We start from the raw sequence: 13,278 nt of genomic DNA on the forward strand, positions 1-13,278 counted from the left end.
AGAGGGTGCATGTTCAAGTCCATTCCTGGAGGCCCTCTGTCTCTCTTAACAGTGAAGGAAGATCTCTTGTCTTCTGTCTCTGAGCTCCACCAGAGCACACTGTGCCTGGGGCTGAGCACTGGGGAGGGCCAGAACCAGATGTGGCAGGAGGAGTGTAGGCTCAGAGGGAGCCACCATTTCATGCCCTGGGGATTGGGAAGCTACAGTCTAGATAGAAAGCCCTGGGTTGAACGGACTGAATGAATTCAGACTAGGGGCAAATTCACAGTTTGATGAAACAGCCCCACTCAGTCACCCTGGCCTTTGCTGGGAGAAGAGTCTAGGAAGACACAGCCTGTCCCCAATCTGCCAGCAACTGGCTTCGTTAGGAACAGAATAAATGGAGCAGGAGACTGGTGGCGTGGGCAAGAGTGTAACCGCTCTGCTAACCTCCCATTCTCTTTGCTCTTCAAAGTCCCCAGGATTAGGGGAGGGGGCTGCTTGGGAGATGGGTTAATTGTGGCAGCATGTTGAACCTTCATCTCCTGTGGAAAGGAAGCATGGGATGCCAGTTTCTGGTTGCGTTTTAGCATGGTGTGTGGAGTTGGTCATTCATTGCCCTGCCTTCCATCTCGTTTCCCTTCCTTTTCCCCGTTTCTGCCTGTCCTTTACATGTCTTTCCAGTCTGCGTGTCTCCTGATCTTCCACGTCTGCCCCCACATTTTCCTTCCCTAGCTGTAACCAGAGCAGTGGTTTCCTAGGGTGTCACAGTGTACACCGGGAAGTGGCGTTTGGAAATGAGTGGGCTTCTTGTCATCTCGGTGACAAAGAGCCTTTGTTGACTGTCAGTGATCAATGGACAGGCAGCAAGAATGCTGAACTTCCTGCCGTGTGCAGACTAAATCCCATGTGACAAAGACCCAACCTACCCCAAATGCCAGCCTTGTTAAAAGTAGAGAGTGTGAGGGTTTGTCGTGATTGGCACCTTGCTTGTACTGAAAGACACCGAAGATCTTAGTAAAGCACACTTCTGAGGATAGCTTTGAGGGCGTTCCCAGAGATGATTGACAGGTACATGGGAAAGATCTTCCTTGGATATGGGTTGCACCATCCAATCAGATTTGGCCCTGGATGGAGAAGGAAGAGATAAGCTGATTCATGCTACACTGCTCTCTGCTTCCCTGATACCATGTCATGAGCTGTGGTCCTTGGTCACAGGAGTCCTCTGTCACATGCTCTTACTGTCACCATGATACTCTGCCACACTGCAGACTCATAGCAATGGAACCAGATAACCACGGGTAGAAATCTCTAAAATGGTGAACCCAAATAAATATTTCTCTTTTAACTTCCTTCTCTCTGATATTTTGTGGCAATGACATGAAGTGGTTTACACAGGCACAGGAGGGTGAAGATGCTGATAGGTCAATGGTCTCAAAGGGGAATGGCATATTCTTTTTTTTACATATATTTATTTATTTTATATATTTGAATACACTGTCACTGTTTTCAGACACTCCAGAGGAGGGCATCAGATCCCATTACAAATGGTTGTGATCTACCATGTAGTTGCTAGGAATTGAACTCAGAACCTCTGGAAGAGCAGTCAATGTTTGTAACCACTGAACCATCTCTCCAGCCTGGAATGGCATATTCTAACCAGACTCATATCGATAAAGAAATACAAAGATGGCTGTGTGCTAATGGCATTTTTTATTGTTTCTGCTGATGGAAAGAGGCCTCTGCCCAGCGTTTGGAGCATGCTCTTATACAGAACACTGGGAATGTGACTAAAATCTTCAAAGTGAAGGCCCCACAAGCTGGTAATTCCCTCACCCCTGTAGCAAATGCTTCACGTGTCTGAGATCAGAATCTTCTAGTAATTCCTGTCCTTCCCTATTGGCTACAGCTATGAACCCAGCAAGCTCTGTTTATTTGGGTTTCTGCCACTAAAAGTTCTAGGAAGTAGACTCTTTTCCCGAGTCTTTCTCTTTTCATATTTCAGGGAGCCTCATTCTGCTCCTCTTCTTTCCTTGGTCCTTGTAATCACCAAGCTGGTACAGTAGCTAGCAGGTGTGTGCTGAGGCTCCAGGATAGCTATTGTTCTATTGAGTGTGGGGACCGTGGGGCTAGCCCTCCAGGATGGAGCCCAGATCTTAACTATGATCACATTCGGTGGTCCTGGGAAATTACACTCCTCCCCTTGATCAGATTTGGGACCGTTCGAGGTCCGCTCATCAGATCTTGGGTTTGCCTCCAATGGCTTCTCAGGTTAATTACATCATGTACACTTTATTGGCTTTTACACATGTCCACATTCCTTTTGAGGACTCTTTGTGGCAGATGGTGGTGGAGAGGGAGGTGTGAGTTCATAGCAGTTTCTTCTCCATTACAGTGTGAGCCCCTATAGTGTCACCTGCATTGTCTGTTGTACTTGACACACACACACACACAAATGCAGACACACACACACAGACAGACACACACACAGACACAAACATAGATGTACACACACACACACACACACACACACAGAGACATACAGACACACACAGAGACACAGACATACACGTGTACTTTGTATTTTTGCCCTAGTGTTTAACTTATTTTATTTTGGGCTGGGTGTATAAATTCATACTTGTAACTCCAGGCTTTGGGAGGCTGAGGCAAGAAGTTTTTAAGTTCAAGGCCAGCCCCAGCTATATTTGAGACCTTGTCTCCAAATAAAAACACCTCAACCACAAGAGGACATACTTTCTGCTTTGGGGATCAGGGAAAGGCTCACAGTTATAAATATGTCCCATCAATTCTAGAAGGTCAGCGCAGCCTCCACATAAACATTAGAGACTCTGATGTTTCAGGCTTCGGTTCTGGCAGTTCCTTTGATCTTTTACTGACTAGTAAATTATTTATTAGGTCTGTCATAAAGGCAAACTAAAGCCTATAAACTATATTTATAGCACCACAGAAATCTCCCCTCCTACCTGGCATCTTCAGATGTGTGCTGTGGTCCTGATGATGGTGCCAGAGACACCTCCACCTTCCCCTGGAGGCTTAGGATCCGTCTTTCCTCTTCCTTCAAACATGGTCTTGTGTAGCTCAGGCTAGCCTCAAATTAGATATGTAGTTGAGGATGGCCTCAAACTTCTGATCCTTCCATTTCTATACCCCAAGTGCTGGAGTTTCAGCTGTGTACCACCATACCCAGCCCAAAAGGCAGGGAGTGCTGGGGCTTTAACGCATGGCTTCCAACATGATAAGCAAGTCATCTACCTGAGCTACATCCTTAGTCCTAAAAGTAAGATGTTTGCAAACATTCTTAAAGCTTGAACCCCACCACTGGCACAGAGGAAGTAGAGGAGGTAGTAGTGGCAGTTGAAGAATATGGGGTGATGGAAGGTGGTATCCATGTTCCTTAGGACTGTTCTTAATTCCTCTACAAACACCTGATACCCCCAGGCTCCAACCTGAAGCTTGATCCCCAGTGGCCAAGTAGTTCCCTGTATTTATCTGCCTGGGAGGCTTAGAACATCTGTCAACCCCTGGATATGTACCCGTGCCCATCAGTGACTCATTTCAGCAGACACTGAGTGGCCAGTAGAGGAGCCCACCACAGTGTGTACACAGGCGTGCGTGAGCGGGCAGCCCCATACCAGCCCCTGTGCCAAGCCCTTGGCCTCTGCTCTCATTTTGTTCTCCCTTTTGCTTTGTAACTAGCACTTCCTCAATTAAAGTGGCAAGGCAGAGCTGACAAAGAAATCAGTGGCTCTCTTCCCGAACATCAGTGTAACAAATTTCTCTCTGGGATACCTATTTGTTGTTTGGGTATCAGACTGACTGTAATCTGTTTCCATTTTCCTTCTCCGTGTCCCCCGCCAGAAGCTGGAGGCTCAGCAGCGGGTGTTCTGATGCTTCCATTTGGCTGAATGAGGGGATAGATTAGCTTCCTATTTGCTATGCGGACGCTCCCATCTGATATCCATTAGATGTGTCAGGAAAGCCCAGAAAATGTGTCTCCCTTGGTTATTTTGGGCGTGGTAAGATTGAAGAGTGGCAGAGAGTTCTTGAAGATGTACCAGCTGCTCTGAAGGTACCAGGCCACTTTTCTTTCTGACTTTGGTAACCCACATGTCCCAGGTTATTTCTGGGCCAAGGGATATGGCTGCCAGGGGAACTACTTCCTGTTGCTTGGGGGGGTGGGGGGAAGTAGGTGCCAAAAGGTTGATGAGAGACAGCCATATTGCCTCTGGTACAAGCACCCTAGAGAACCTAGTGTGTAAGGTAGTTAGTTCAGTGTATGGAGGAAGCTGACATGCAAAGAACAACTGTGGCCAGTTCTCTTGAGTGTCTTGGAGCCTAGCCAGTCCCTACCATTCACAGTCCTTCAGAAGCTAGGCATGGATGCAGAGCCTCTGTGTGTGTTAGCTTCTGAGGACGATGACTCGGGAAGGTCTTGTCTACTACTTTGCTGTTTATCTGACAAATCGCTTAGGTTGGGCACAAGGTGAGTTCACAGTATGTCCAAACTTTCATTCCAGAGTCACCCAGGATACCGGAGCTGCCTTCTTGTCTACTGCCAGGGATGCGGTCACCTGGGTCAGGGATAACCTTCCACACGTTGCTTGGTCTTGCCCCTGTCCTTCCCCCGGCAGCAGCTACTGTGATTCCGGTCTCCCCATTTCAGGGGGATGGTTTCTTCTGAAAGAGCATGTCACCAGTGACATGGACAATCCTTCAGAAGTGACAAGACCTGCCTCTGCATCTCACAGCCTGCCACCAGGCCTAAGTGACTTGTCATCTCCTCTTGTCAGTTGCAGCTCCCTCCTTCTGTGCTCCCTCCCCACCAGAGCCATAATCCTCTCTCTTTGATAACACAATTGTCTCCATGGCACTGAGCCCCTTGCAGCTCAGTGGGGGCTCTCACCACAGAGGAGGAAGATGGAAATAAAGGGAACAAAGACCCCCTTAAAGAAAAGAATAATGTTCATCTCCAGGCTGTTTCCCAATCCCGTCTCTTCCTCTTCCCTAGGAAAAAGAGAATTCTAGAAGGATGCTCAGGATCTGGCGAAGGGCACAGTTGTTCTCAGACAGAAGGCCCCGAAATCACTGCTGTTTGAAGTGGGAATATTTATTTCCCTGCTTAAGCAGCACGCCAGAGAGAGTGGGCTCCTAGCCTGATACAGCAGGGAAGGACAGGATCCCACGGGCAGGCTGGGGACAGCATACAGAGGTTGGCAAGGAGCTGCTGGCCCAAGGGGTGGTCCTGTAATTACTCTCCCTCAGATGGTGTGGGACCCAGCTATAGCGGGAGGGATGGGGAGACAGTACAGTGGTTGGAATCCTTGCCATCTGTGTGTACTGCTAATGACTTGGCTTGGATTATGTCCCCACCTCACTGACATCAGGTCCTCCCTGTTCTATCCACTGCAGGGTTTCTGTGCGATTCCCTCAGCTCTCAGCAGGGTTGCTCCTAGGGCCTGTCTTATGTTATATGGCCTCTATACCCAGGGTACTGAGCAAGCCCTTGACATTTTGGGATGGCTATTCTCTGAACAGAGTGGAGGTTTAAAGAGGAGCATACAAACGGTGCCTTTGCTCACTGAAAAGCCATCCTAACCTTACTTAGGTTTTTGTAAATGCCTGGAAGTCTGATTTTGGTGATTTTTTTTAAAGCTACATAAAAGGTTCCCCACCGGAGTAATAGAAGGTTCTCGAAGACACTGTGTTATCATGCAGCTGCTGGTGACTGTCTGTGTTCTGGTCTCCTTGGCTGGAGTGTGGAGGCTGTTCCTACTTGCCTGGCTGACCTGGAAATTCCTATAGAATTGTGCAAGGAAATGACAGCTTGTGGGGAGGTAGCCAAGAGGTTAGGCACTTGACTAGCATTCATGAGAACCCCTAGGTTCGAGATCCCCAACAGGGGGGAAAGAATCATACAACATACAAGAAAATGGGCATGCAAGTCCCCTTTGAAGTATAAAATACCTCAGGGGTGGATTTTTAACCTTCTTTGATGCTCAAATGTATCTACTACATAATAAAAGCAGAATAGGAAGGGATTTGCTTTCAATGCTGAGAACTAGTATGTCCAGTCTCCTTCTGGTCTCTACTTGCTTGATCTTACATATTTTCCAAACCCTATCATCACTGCCCATCACCTGATCCCAGGCTGAAGTGTAACTGCCAGTCACAGTGAGCCAAGAAGGAACTTGATGGTGGGGGTCTTAGTTAGGGTTTACTGCTGTGAACAGGTACCGTGACCAAGGCAAGTCTTAAAAAGGACAACATTTAATTGGGGCTGGCTTATAGGTTCAGAGGTTCAGTCCATTATCATCAAGGTGGGCATCCAGGCAGCATCCAGGCAGGCATGGTGCAGGAGTAGATGAAGAGTTCATCTGAAGGCAGCTAGGAGAATAGTGACTTCCAGGCAGTTAAGCTGAGAATCTGATAGCCCACACCCACAGTGATACACCTGCTCCAACAGGGCCACACCTTCTCATCGCACCACTTCCTGGGCCAAACATATACAAGTCATCAATCACAGTGGGTTCCATCTTCCTCCTCTTTCCATTGTCTCATTCATGGCTCTGGCCAGCCTGTGCATTGAGTTGGTAAGAGGGCTGTGCTTTCTGTGACCTCCGGACCTTTGCACATGCTGTTCCCTCTGCCTGATAACTCATGCTTGTCCTTCAACTCTTGACTTGGCTTGTGCCTCCTCCAGGTCTCCTCTGGCATTGACTGTCAGTGATGGAACAGAAGAACACTCAGCTCTCCACTCTAATTGCTTTCCATTTCCCCCCTTGTATGAGTCAGATTTTTTAAAAAATTTTTTATTTTTTATTTTTTTGGTTAAATCAAAGTGACCAAATACCTGAGAGAAAACTTAAAGGGAGGAACTATTTGTTTTGTCTCATGATTTCACAGGCCTTAGTCTATTCTGTCAGGAAGGCTGTGGGGAAACCTGACTTCAGATCATGGTGATGAGGAAGCAAAGAGAGGGGACACATGAAGATCCAACCCCCAAGGACACACTTTCCAGTGGTTTCCGGTGCCCGGCTTCCCCTCAGCTAGTCCCCACCTCCTGTCTTTAGATACTTCCCAATAATGACATCATATTACGCATCTCCTGATGAGACCAGAGCCTTAGGATATACTCATCTCTAGGAACGCATCATTGAAGACACACGCGTGAGCATCAGCGATCTCCCAGCATCCTTTGATGTACGCTAGTGTATGAGGCCCATGCACCAGCATAATCTACACTGACTGTGAGCTCCACAGGGTGAGCATCCCTGCCTGTTCAGTGTGCTGGCACATTCCTAGCACAGTGCCTGGTCTATGGCAATTGCTCAATAAACGTTTGCTACTGGCAGCATGAGGGAGCTGGTTTGGTTAAAACAAGGAATGGGTCCTGCCTTGGGCAACTTAGCTCAAAGCTGTTCCAGTCACCAAGACAGCTATGAATGCAGCCCAAGACAAAAGTCATAATTTAACCTGAAACAATATGAGACATTTTCTTGTGTGTGATTTTGTTTTACTAACTCCAATGTGCAGTTCTCAAAAGTGGCGTTTGTAGAAGAATCTTGTATCACAAGGGCAGAAGGTGACACTCAGGACCTGGAGTTCCTCAGTGAACTAGACTGTCCAGTAAGCCCAGGGAGCTCACCATAAGCAGGGAGGTGGGATGAGGCAGCTCTCTTGCAGCCTCCCCCAAAGTGCGTGGTTTGACCTTAGTCCCCTGACATCTCCCTGTGAGTCTGGTTTTGGCTAAGAAGCCTCAGCCTCGGCTCAGGCCTCTGAGCTTGATTTCTGCTTCCCCCGTGTCTTTCTCTCCCTGGGTAGTGTGGGTGTGGCCAGGCAATATGCTCAGGAGGATCCAGCAGGGCCTCCCTGGCTCTGAGGATTCCTAAGGAGGAAGAAGCCCAGCGGTTGCATTTGAGACTTGCAAATGGGTTTAGTAAATGGGCTTTGCTGAGAGCTGGGACACACAGCTGGACAGTGAATGTGCGCAGGTACTTGGTGATTAAGAGACTTTGGCTACCTCAGGCAGGGGCTCTCTGGGGAGCAATTCTTGGTGACACATCGTTTCCTCAAATTCAGTCAGCAGTCTCTGCACTCTACAGTAGAACTCCCTGCCCCACCCCCACCCCTCAGAGGATGCACCCCATGACAAGAAAATCTCCTGGGCTTATTTTTGACTTGAGAATTCTCTCATTTACCCATAGACGTCATTCATTTCCTTGGTTGTATGTGCAGTATACACTCTATGTGCATTGGTTCTGGGAGCACAGCCCTGGGAGTGAAGCTCAGCCCATGATTGCCTGCCCTAGAACATGGTCTTTGCTCAGGATGGGGCTCATCACACGCTCAGTTGGCTTTGTCAGGCCCAAGACACTTGTCTGTCCCAAACCCAGACCACCACAGTGGAAATGTCACATGGGCACAGATTGAGACGGTCCAGCTCTCTGTGCTTGTTCTTAGCACTGCTTCTCTATGGAAAAGAACGTCACCCGGGTGATGCTGGCACTCTGGACGAGCCGACTGTCCTAGCTCATCTGATGCCTGGCACAAATTAGAGAGGAAGATTTCTTCCTCAAGACCTGTCACTGCCATCTGCTGGGAAATTGTCACCATAAATGTGCAGCTGTACATGACACAGTGTGAAGGGTGTCCTTGGATTTGTTTAATGCATCACCTGCTTGTCCATATTGTACTGTCCTGCTCAGTTGTTCACTGTGACCAACCCTGTAGTCCATAATAAGCTGATGGCTACTGTCAAACAGCTGAAGAGAAGGGCTTTGTCCCAAATAACTGAGAAGCCCAAATAAAGTCCTGTTAGGTAGAAAATGAGGAAGGGTAGACATTTTCATGAGACGCTGATTCAGGAGAAGGTGGAATTGTATCTTAAAAGGCCTCATTGTCCTTTCTATCTTTCCCGTCAGTACTCTCCTCTGCTCCATACTGGAAAGAGCATCCTACTCAGACAAAAGCAAATCCAAAACACTTGGTCAACAACTTCCCAACCTCTTGGCTTCCAATTCTACTCAGTTTTTGGAGGAGCATTTGAAGTCTGTGTTCAGTATCTACTGCCTATAGTTTAAGAGATGCAGCTCTGACCTGAAAGCTTTTTGCCCACTTAGGAAGTAGTGGATTTATTGATAAGAAATGGAAACTTAGGTTTGCTTAAAAAAATAATGCGGTCTCCTATGGATTGGTTGAAGTATTTATGAGTTTGTGCATGGATTATTTTATATGTATGTGTAAATGCACACTCGTGTGTACACACACACACACACACACACACACACAATGCATCTGTGTGCAGGGGTTGGAGTATGGAGTACATGAACCAGTGCTTCCTCTACTGCATTTGGCCCACTGGTCAATGAATGTTGGCCAACGAAAGTGGTAGTGGTGACACCAGTGATAGGGCTCCCTTCCTTTGTGTCAGTTGGCTGATGAAAATGGAGGCAGTTTCACTTACGATGGGGACTTCTTTCTGTGGGCTCCTTGTAGCAAAGTAAAGTTGCTGGCTCTGTCATCGGTTCCTAACACCAGTGATTTTGCAAGATAATGATAGGTCCAAGAACATATTCTTGGTGGCTGTGTCCCTAGCTGAAAACAGACTCATCAGGAGGCCCTCAAATGGCAAGACAAGACTCATCAAGGAGCCTGAATTAGACAGAGACGGCACATTACGAGACTGAGTATCTTTGATAAAAGATGTTTCTGCTTTCTGCCTGAATTTTCCTCTCTCCCTTGCTTACATCATCTTCTCTGTCCAGTCCCTGCTCCAAGTTAGAACAGCTCTGAACTAATGTGCTCAGCCTGGCCACAGGTGTCTGGTAAGGTCAATACTGCTCCCGAGACAATGTTGCCACCTCGGCTGTGAGATGCAGCAGGCCCTGGGATGGAGGGACTTGGGAGGACTAGTGTACCATGGCGCTAGGAAGCAGAGTATGGCCACTTGGGTACTGCCTTGTTTCCACTCATTGATCCACTCATGCATTGAATAAACACTCACTAAGCCTCTGTGTGTGGGCTCTGCGGTGTGGACTGTGGGAGCTGTGCAGGCAAACGAGGCATGATTCCAGCCTGGAAAGTGCTCACAAACCAACTGAATTAGTCATTTTTCTCTTTGCTGTGACCGAATGCCTGACAGGAAGTAATTGATGGGGGAGGGGCTTATTTTGTTGTGTGATTTGAGGGGATACAGCACATCCTGGTAGGGAAGGCATGATCAACTTAGTGCCAGTGGAATCATGTGGCTGAGACTCTTTGTATCTCAACAGATCATGAAGTAGATACGGGACAGGAAGTGCAGTTGAGCCATAAGACCTCAAGGCCCATCCACCAGTGACCCACTTCCTCTAGTCTTCACTTCCTAAAGGTTCTGCAACCTTCCCAAACAGCAGCAACACCACAGGCTGCAGACCAAGTGCTCAAACACTAGCCTATATAGGACATGTCAAACTGTAGCGCCTCTCCCCAGGACAGGTTGAATGCCATTTCCTAACCCTCTGGCACTCCAGGGAATAGGGATCACTCCTTAGCCAAAGATAAGCAATGGCTTCACAGGGAAGAGGCTGTGTGAACTGGTGGGTAGCGAAAGGCAGGAATTTCAGTAGATTTGGAGGAGCTGAGAGGAGCTGTCCAGCAAAGGGCAGCTACTAGGAAGAAGACAGGGGAGAGAGCAAAGTGGTCTGGGGCGATCCCTGAGGTCTGCCTGCAATGAGAATTGACCAGGAGAGTCAGGGAAGTTAGCTTGGGGGCTGATCAGCAATCAAAGTGGTCTCATCAAACAGGGTGGGTGTGGTAGATAGAGTAACGGGAGAATCCCAATGGCGCCACTAGCTTCACTCTTGTTCATTGCCATTTTAAGAAGCTTTGCAGCTCTGTGTCCACAGCCTTGCTGTCGTGTCACCTTGGGTATAACTGTCAAAGTGATGGTGGTTGCCCATGTTCTTTCTCAGGAACGCCAAGATCACTCAAACCCATTGAAACCACAGAACGTTCAATGGTGCCATTCAAGGACCCAGTGGGGAACCATTTGACTTCGGAGGGCTCCAGACTGCTCCCTCAGAGCATCCAGTGCTTCAGTCTATGCTCTGTGCTGGCATCATTACACTCTCAACTTTTTCCCTATGAAAATCCCCAAGGCTTGGCTGTGCACATGTATGCATACCATCTATGTCTTTGCTTTTCCTTCTCCAGTCCCCATCCTCTTTCTTACTGTAACAAAACACGATAGATTTACATCTTGGTTGAGTGCAAAGCCCCAGATAAACAAATCAAGCTGTGCCAAAAAAAAAAAAAAAAAAAAAAAAAAAAAAAAAAAAAAAAAACAACAACAACAGTGGAGAAAGGTTTGCTCCCTGTGGCAGACAAAGGAGTTATTTCCATGGCAATGCCTTCCTGGAACAAAGGGAGCCCAGGGATTTTATTTGGGGGACCTACTATGTTTATATAGGAAAGTACTTCAGGTCTTTCTGAAGTCTGAGCATGTACATGTCTGAGCATGCTCAATTAAGGAGCACATCCTGAGCATGTTCAGGTTAAGGTCATGGTACAAGAAGGAGAGGAGTTAGAGTTGCTTTGAGGTGTGCCTGGTTCAAGGTCACCTAGCATATGTTCCAAAGGTTAAAGTGGTAGCCAGGAAAACTGTTGGGAATGCTCAGTGTGTGACATAAGGATGACGGATTAGGATGCTTCTGCATACTGGCAAAGGATTCTGGAGGATATTGATGTGGATCGTTGTCACTAAGGGTACCAGCCTCACTTGGTTGCCAAGAAGCCACATCCAAATACTCTTTGTCCAAATCCTAGACTATGGACAGTGGATTAAAATCTTGAAGTACCTGCATCTTCAGTATGGGCCGTTTCATGAATAAACTGCCTTTTGCAAATTGCTTTCTGTAGTTGACATACTGTGGTTGACAAGACAGGTCCTGATCAGTAACTGTGCATGGAACTGATACAAACTGAAGGTTTGTCATCCACTGAGGAGATGTCTCCCAAAAGAAATGCAATTAGCGATCCCAGTTACACTCAAGTCTTAAATGGTTCTTCCATGGCCCCAGGCTTGTTCTTCGGCTTCTGGACCTGGAGCCTCTGGGAGGTGAGACCTCAGGGGCAGGTTAGCTCACTAGGGCAGGTCTTTGAAGTTAGAGTCTGGCCTGTAGTTCTGGCCACTTTCAGTTTCTTGGTCCATCTTGATGTGAACAGATTCTGCCACCATGAGCTCCACCGTGCCTTCCACACTGTGGTGAACTGTGTTTGATGAGGTGTGCCAAGATGACCCTCCTTCTCCTTCAGTTGCTTCTGTCAGGTGTTCTGGCCACAGATACACAAAGGTAATGACCACGCCCTGTCTCTAGAGGTCTTGTCACATGATCAGGAAAAAAAAAGACAAAAGCATCTGCCAGTCAGAGTGGCCTTCACACCTATTCTTGTGGCAGCTCCGGGAAGTCACCTGGGAGACTTTGTTTTGCACAGCGGGTTTTGAATGAAGTTGAAAATTTACCCTTGGTCACCTTGCTTGTCATTTTGCCATCCCAGCCAGAACCCAAAGGAACTTTGCCTCAAGTCATTCTCTTCTCTTTGGACTCAGTCACCTCTTGTGGAAATTCTCTACAAGCCTTTGGAAATTGTCTGATGACCCTCCCACCCCCTTATTTGAGCTTTAACCAATTAAACATTCTTTGGGTCCCCATACTTTATATGTGAAAATGTATACATATACACATTAAATAAATGTATGCCTTTCCCCCATAATGTACTGATTTCATTTCTATTATCAATTTACCCATCACCATCAGCCCAAGGGAAAATTTCCTCTTGTCCCTAAGGTCTCCCCTCAAAAAGTATGCATTCAGTCTGCCCCTAGAGGTGTTGTAGGTGTGGCTGCTGTGTCACATGTGCATCAGTAGGTGGCAGAGATGAGAGAGGCTGTGTCTATGCTTAGGGTTCTGGCCTATGGACTTTTGAATGACATTCCTGGAGAAAAGTAAGCCCGAGGTGACTAGACAGGAAGCTAGCCTGAGATAACCACCAGTCCAGCACCACACAGGCCTGGGAGGGCAGGGAGGGTATGAAGGGAGGAGAGAGAGGTGTGACATTCACAAATAACTAATAAAAACTTTTAAAATATAAAAATACATATTTGGACTGGAGAGATGGCTCCGCGGTTAAGAGCGCTGACTGCTCTTCCAGAGGTCCTGAGTTCAATTCCCAGCAACCACATGGTGGCTCACAACCATCTATAGTGGGATCCAATGCCCTCTTCTGGTGTGTCTGAAG

At 47.5% G+C, this 13,278-nt stretch overlaps 1 non-coding gene across 1 annotated transcript; it reads left to right on the forward strand.

Annotated features, from left to right (window-relative positions):
- The first annotated feature begins 12,854 nt into the window (after positions 1 to 12,854).
- Gm22659 lies at positions 12,855 to 12,982 on the forward strand. The gene has a single exon (XR_003948503.1). It is a non-coding gene; the product is annotated as a small nucleolar RNA SNORA17 (small nucleolar RNA).
- The last annotated feature ends 296 nt before the right edge of the window (positions 12,983 to 13,278 follow it).

The sequence above is a fragment of the Mus musculus genome, chromosome 9 (genome assembly GCF_000001635.26).
Source record: "Mus musculus strain C57BL/6J chromosome 9, GRCm38.p6 C57BL/6J".
Lineage (NCBI taxonomy): Eukaryota > Metazoa > Chordata > Mammalia > Rodentia > Muridae > Mus > Mus musculus.